The 7,800-nt window shown below is 40.9% G+C and overlaps 1 pseudogene; it reads left to right on the forward strand.

The window, feature by feature from the left end:
* The first annotated feature begins 2,238 nt into the window (after positions 1-2,238).
* On the forward strand, positions 2,239-4,320 carry LOC138037846 (steroid 17-alpha-hydroxylase/17,20 lyase-like; annotated as a pseudogene).
* The last annotated feature ends 3,480 nt before the right edge of the window (positions 4,321-7,800 follow it).

Raw genomic sequence — 7,800 nt, forward strand, 5'->3', positions numbered from 1 at the left:
AAACCAGCTTTCCGTCTTTCCAGCCAGCGGCAAAAGTTTTTATTTGCGACGCCGGCTCCACTCTCAATCAGATGACACAGTTAATAAAGCAAATTAAATTACCAAAACCGCATACTGTACTTGTAAATACTTTGACAAGCGATGAAGGCGGCCGGTTTTATTTGAATTTACCTTCTCGGTTGAAGTAGATGACATTTCTTATTCAAGTAGTGTTACCAGCTTATTCCAGTATTTATTATTTTATCTTGCTCCTTTGTGATATTAGTATTACTAATGTGATACATTAGGTTTTGATTGTGTAATATTGGCATTTGATTTATTTAAGGCTTTCAAACCGTTGTCGTCGTTTTTAGACATCTGTTATTACCCTAGAATATATTAAAATGCTTTTCTTAGGGTCTAAAATCTTACACAAAGCTCTTCCGTTGGAGTGCTCTCCAAAACCTGTTTTATCAAATGCGAACGAATTGTGGAGGCAGGTATCCTCTGTCAGTCTCTCTTTTTCTCTGTCTCACGCTCAACTTTTGGAACTGGGTTCAAAGCCGTGCAAAGAGCCTGCTCACTGGCTAACACAACTTTAATTTGGCGAAAATACAACTTCAACTATCTTATTTTAGTGTTGTGGCCTTGGGATTGATACAGCGGTCAAAACGATATCCGTGCGGTATTTGCAGATCTTACTTTTCCTGTTTAGAAGTCTATTAACAACTTCGTAAAAGCCTCCCATTGTCGCCGGGATTATGGAGTCTAAGAGCCACCTGTAATCTGCATTGGGCTGAGCTCCATTTTTATCTAAAAACTTAAAAGTTTCCGCGTTTCTGGCTGAATGCTCAAACGCACAAGGTTCTAATAATACGCATTCCTTTCGACGTGGTGCATGAGGCTTCGTACGTGAGGGTTCTGGAGGCAATTGACGAACGTACCACTAATAATAGGCAGTCGGTCGAATGATTAAGAAAGAGTCAATTGTAGACACGTCTTTTCTTTCTACCGTCAAGGTCAAGGTTAAATTGATATTAATTAGCTGAAATGATAGTGGACTACTAAGGAGGACCCTGATGACTCAAGTCTACTTAGAAAAAATCAGGCGGGTGAACCGCTTTGTCAAGGGAAGGCAAACTCAATCTTAGTCCTTGGTTAGACCATTCGAAAGACCACTCAGGGCTTACTTGGGGTAGTAGTACCCATTCAATTTAATCAGATAAAAAATTTTCCCGCAATTTGTACAAAACAAAACTAAAGCCAAAAAAAAAGACCTGGTTTGTGTTGACTTCAGTTGACTAGAGCTAAGTTTTACAGTGTCAAGTGTGATTACCTCAGAGTTTCAATTTGCTTCGTCATTGTATTTAGTAAGTTGGAATTGTTAGCTGACCTTGGCTTTGCCAACCTAAGAGAGTTGTTATGTATGCCTCACAGAGATTGTTACCCATGCGATCCATTTTTTCTCTGATTTGCTTTTCTTTTGCTTTTCTGTTACAGTATCACAGTACTTTGGCAATACCAGAGTTCAACTTCAAAAACACTCAAGTTGAATCACGGCAGGACATTTCTGTCGTGATGGTTGCCCTAAAATTTATCCTCTGACGTCGTTGAATGAAAATACCGTCTGTTCCCAGTTAAGGTTGAAAGCTGCGGTGTTTTTTGACGATCGTTTACGCGTGACATATCAAATATGCCATCGGCGTTGTTGCCGATCGTAAGGAACGAAGGTCAGTGGGTGTGTGCAATGAGTCACACCAGTTTCTTATTAGTCACCGTCTGCATGTCTACTTCTCCAAAGAGTACACCGCAAACTTGTTTCTTTCGTCTTTTCTGGAATTTTAGTATTGATAATAAAAAGCAAGTCCGTCATGGTAACCTCTGCAAAAGCAAATCAATTTGTAAAAGTATTTGTTTTGTTCCCCTACAAAAGGATACAATAAGATTATGTCATCTATTGACACAAACAGGATGGGGATTGGAAAAGGGAGCGGGGAGGGAGTGCTAGAGTAGAGTGGGTTCCAAAAGCCCTTCAGTTTTTTTTTTAACGGGGATGGCTTCTTCTCGGTTCCACGTTTTAAGAAATATTACTTTCTCTTCTAAGATTAGTTTGGCCGAAATTGTGCGATTTCGTGATCCAAACCTACTCGACTGAGACAGGCTCTGCCTGTTTGTAAAATAAACAGATCCTGTCAAGTGTGACTTATTGTAGCGACCTTGACATTGGAATATTGCTCGTAAACAACCAAGGTTGCACAGTATAAATACCACCCCCAGAGCTTAACTGGAACAAAGCTACTACAAGCTAACAGAAAACCACGCTAACAAGCCTTTGTATATGAGGTAGTTGAAATGGAGCGTGTCATTTCCCCCGAAATTACGATGCTTTTTACAACCGTTTTGTGCTTTGCTTCTGTAACTATCCTGGTTCTCACCTTACTGCAATTGTCCAAGGTTCGGAGAAAAACTCCTCCCGGGCCGTTCGGTCTGCCAGTATTTGGAAACTTGTTTCAGCTCGGGGATTCTCCGCACATCGCTCTGTCAAAGATGGCCAAAGTCTACGGAAGCGTCTTCTCCATTCGCCTTGGTTGGAGGAGAGCAATCGTTTTGAACAGCCACGATGTCGTGTGAAAGAGGCCTTATCAAAAAGGGCTTGCCATTTCTCCTCCAGACCACCATTTCATAGTTTTCAAATAATCAGCAATGGAGGTCGGAGCCTTGCGTTTGGTGACTTTGGAACAGGGCATCAGAGAAAGAAAAAACTAGCAATGCGTGCTTTGTACGCTGTTTTCAGCAATGTGAGCCGTTTTGACGCTTTGGCACAAGAGGTTTCTGAGCGCCTATGCAGCTCTTTGACAGAAAGCCGCAACGAGTGAAGCTCTCGACTTTTCAGAGCAACTGAGAACTTTAGTCATTAACTTTGCGTTTAGACTTACTTTTGGAGATAACTTAAAAAGAGACTTTACGCTGGCGTTGCAGAATATTTGCGGAGAGGAACTGATTTTGTTGAGAATAGCCCTGCTATAAACTTGTTAGACTTTTTCCCATGGCTTCATTTTGCTCTACGCAAGCAGTGCAAGGCTTTAGAAGACTCTGTCAAAGAACTCATTGATTTTGTCAGAAGCGTTTACAGTTTGCATCGCCATGTAAATGTTGAGGAGGCAGGCGTCAATGTTGCCGCAACTCTGGATAGAGTCATCCAAGACGAAATGTTGGTCACAAAAAGCGAACCCAAACGGTGGAATTAACATGGAGGAAGCAGAGGATGATCGCCTGGATGAAGAATCCATGATGACGTTGATAGCAGATGTTTTTGGTGCAGGAATTGATACAGTGTCTAGCGCACTAACCTGGGCACTGCTTTTTATTCTCTCTAATCCTGGACTACAGCACGACTTGCAGGCAGAACTGAAGCGAGAGGTAGGAACAGAGCGATTGCCTACGCTTGCAGACCGTGCACGGTTGCCTCTGTTACAGGCCACAGTTTTAGAAACTTTGCGGAAGGCTACAGTCATTCCACTGGCAATACCACACTATGCCTCTGAAGACTCTAGCGTTGCTGGTTATTTTGTACCGAAAGGAACGCTTGTGTTGGCCGAATCTATGGGCAGTTAATCACGATCCCAATTACTTTCATCGCCCAGACATGTTTGATCCATATCGTTTCCTTGATGAAAATGGTCAAGTTCTTGTTGCACAGCAGGCCTTCTCCCTCCCTTTTCCACAGGTGGACGGCGCTGTCTCGGTGCAACCCTCGCAAAAGCTCAGCTCTTTATGTTTCTGGGGTGCATGCTGCAGCGCCTGAATTTTCAGCTTGCCACAAGCAAAGAAGAGCTATCCTTCGATGGAAACTATGGATTAACTCTGAGGCCTCGTCCTTTTAAGGTGTATGTTCGACCGAGAGAAATGAGGCAATAAGCAATGACTCGCACAGGAATATCTCTCAAACTCTGATTTCTTTTTACTGATCATAATTTTGTTTCTGGTCATGGTATTTTTTAAAGCCAACAGTGTCGAAGTTTTTTTTCTTCAGTAGTAGACGGACGAGAACTGAGAATTCAAGGGCACCCAACAACCGGATGTTATAAAATTTTCTCAGAATTACCTAAATTGGTCTCGGCCACAACGCTTGAAGACCTCTTTTTAGTGAGTTATTATCTGCCCTACAAAATATTTATCTGTTCGGATGTTTTAGGGAACTTCAGGTCGGTCAGAAATTTATAGGTGTCTTTTTCCTCTAGCATTCGTGACATGTCTAATGAAAAAAACTATTACGTAAATCGTGCTCCTTTCCCCGGAATTTTTAGGGGACGTTTGCTTAAAAGATGATTCTCAAACAAACTTTGGCGAAAATCATAGAAGTTACAAATCTTCAAATTTATGCGATTCCAATATCACCGTTGACTATTACTCAGCTCAATTAAATTTAGCGTTGTTTCATGTGGTTTCGAAATTTCCGCGTGCACTTTTCAGACTCTGCACTACTTTTGCGAAATATCTAGGAAATCGTTCAGAAAAATGTCCAAATCTTAGTGCGCCTCGAAAGTCGGAGTTCAAATATTCGAAAATTCTACCCACCTTCCGTCCGAACAGATATTTACAGAAATTACCCGTTGGGTGCCCCTGACTATCACTCAATTCGATGAAGTATTTACCAATATGTTTTTATTGCTCCTGTATTGCAGTGTTATACTGTAATGGTATGTTCATTGCAAGATTGGATATCTTTCTGACGCGCCCGATTTGAGGCAAAAATACTCCAAATTTCTTTTAGTTTTGCTATTTAATGCAGTATTTTTCCAATGTGATCTTATGGCATATTTTCTCAATTGTATCCAGTGACTGAATTAACACCTATCTAGAGTTTCTACGGTGGGACGGACGTCTCGGTATGTCGAGGTCAAACAAGAAAGATATTATTTTTATCATAAGGATAGGCCTTTTCTAAAGCAGTCATTCATACCTATGACCCGAATCAAGAATACATGCATGATTTTTCTGACGGAGCCTGCAGCTCAGCATTTACTGTTTAACTGACATTTTAAAAGAAAAGACTTCAACTGATTCAAGCAGGTAACTAATATATCAGTTTGCGTGAATACAAACTCTATCAATTTCATATGACATGGGTCATTGGTAATAAATCCTTCCGTTAACACATACAAGTCAACAATAGTTTGCAGACTGAAACAAGGATTCCATCTCTTCAATATTTTAATCAATGGGCAATTAGTTATTTTCACCAATCCCATAATACAGTTCAATTTTGGGGGCTTATTTACATTAAAACTGATTAAAACCATATCCAGTTCACTGAAGCATTGTTACAGTCCAAAAAGTAAATAAACTTGTATCGTTTTATATAAAGAACCTCCAAAACGTATTGCACTATGGGGGAAACAGTCGATAATTGCCTCAAAGAGGAGATTAAAGTCAAAAACTTTCATCTTCATTAAGTGTAATGGAATCTGGGCTTACCAAGAGAGCGACTAATTGTTGGAGATCAAGAAGCATGAATTCCCCGCGTGATTTTGCCCGAAGCAAAGATGTGGTTGAAACATTGCAAACATTACTAAGTTTTATTTGCATAAAATATTACCCGTTTAAAGTCAATACCTCAACGGCCGAAAACTTGTAGACAAGACTGAGAAACTTTGGAGAATTTGTTGACAGTTCGCACGTGACGTTGATCCATGTACGCGTTTAACAGATCCTACAAGTGTCTGACGCCATGGACAACCTTAAAATTCCAACAAAAAGCCTAAGCATTGACATTTCGAATGTCAGGCAAATGGATCACTTTGACATTTCAGCGAGTGAGAAACTGTTTTTTACTGCAAAATTGAAGAAACGTTATACATGTATCCTGAAAAACGTAAGCCAGCTTTTAATGTCAGCGTAGGCAGCGAGAAGCTCTTCAGTGCCTCGTAACTAGTTAGAGTTTTTAAATTATATAGTATAGATTATAGTGTTGATGCGAGCATGACACATCAGTTTCACGCTGTTGCCAGCACCCTCACTGATATGCATAATGATCTTGCTGTTTGTGCTGAGTCAACATCTTAATGGTACTGGTAAAATATTTGGGCAAGTCCCAGACCATAGAGTGGAGCTCAGGCGCGCGAAACGCGTCAGCGGAGAGACATGAGTCAGATTTTTGGGAAATCTATCGATGCGAGAAATTTTGGTTATGACGTCACGTACGTCCGCCGCACAGCTGTCGGTCGGAGGTGGGGAGGCAGGACAGCCTCTGGGGACGGAATTTTCGGGCAATTTTCCTTGGCGGGAAATCGCGTGGCAGCGTTGCAATAGGCAACCCGCGTTTTTCTGGCGGGAAATCATGTTAGTGACGAGCAACGGATAAAAGAGCAGCACGATAGAAGAGGCGACAAAATTTGAGAAATTTATTGCAGCCATCAATGTTAAGTCTCAATGAGGAGGGCGTCGGGCTACCACGGGAGTTTGATCGTGAGGTCTGTCCCCGGGGGTTATCATAAATCAAACGTAAAGCTGAGAGAAATAGAGCGAGAAACAAAGCGCTTATTTACAACGGTTAGCTTTAATTTTCTCCTTCTTCAATATATGCCTCACATATATTTGTAAAACTAGCTAAAAAAAACGAGCAAGACCTGAATACGTTATGCAATTCCGGTGTTGACAAGAAGATTCTAGACCTATTATTCAACAATTAATTACATTTACAGGCTTTTCGTGTGAAATGACTGTTTAGTTGCTTTGTTTGACTGTGAATTTAAGGACGTTCGCGCCAAAATCTTCCTACGGTGAGATTTTCTTCATTTCTCCCCTAGGAGTTAGGTCATAAAAAAAAATGGGGGTCACAGACTTTGTTTCGGACAAAATGGCCAGTGGAAAAATGTCCTTAATTTCGAGAAAAGTTGGTCCTAATAGCCAGAGATGTGGCTCAGTCTGCTCATCCATCGAAAATCATCAAAATAAACTGTTGGAATGAAAGTTTCCGTGCATAGGTTTTTAGGAGTGAGATTTTTTTTAGATCAATTGATATGCCGCTAGGGATGTGGTAAACAGCTAGAGTTAAATCCTCGTACGAGCGTTTTCGTAAGCTCTATCCGTTGGCAACCCACTACCGGAATTCGATGCCACGAGGAGAAAGAAAACATGTTTAAAAAAGGTAACTTCTTACCCCCCGGTGAGAAAATTTTTTCATTTCATCATATTTGTAGATAGTAAGTAAAGTAAGTGTATTCATGATTAAAAAAAAAATGGGGTCACGATTTGATTCTGAACGAGTAAAATCCACGTGATCTTGCAAAGCTCTTGGAAACAAGTTCGTTTGTCACTCTTTTGGCCGTGGACCTGTCGGGCAAGGACTGGAACCCAAATAGAGGATCTTTCTCGAGCATAGCTAGCATACGAAGTTTTAAGCAGGGGTCACTTTATTTGGTTCATTTTGACCCAGGGGAAATTTGACATTTTCCGTGGAAGCTAACGTCAAATTTCCCACCCCTGGGCCACCTACAGACTTGTCAAATTCCCCACCCCCGGGGAACCTTCAGAACATAACATTCCTGCCCTGGAGTAACTTTTGTCCTTGTTCATTAGATTTTCACACCTTTTCGAACACCAATGAATGTTCTTCACTGTCGAATTTTCAAATTCCCTTTTAACAGCTGATGGAAATTTGTCCGTGTAACACGAAACCTTTCCGCGGCTCACGGTACTGAACAAGACCCTAACATTTAGCAAACAACATGAACAATATTAACCAGCTTTGCAAATCAATCAAGCATGCACAATGATAAGAAGTGGAAAATCATGAAAAATATAGAAATGATACAAAAA

Source organism: Montipora capricornis, chromosome 2 (assembly GCF_036669925.1).
Source record: "Montipora capricornis isolate CH-2021 chromosome 2, ASM3666992v2, whole genome shotgun sequence".
In the NCBI taxonomy this organism is placed as follows: domain Eukaryota; kingdom Metazoa; phylum Cnidaria; class Anthozoa; order Scleractinia; family Acroporidae; genus Montipora; species Montipora capricornis.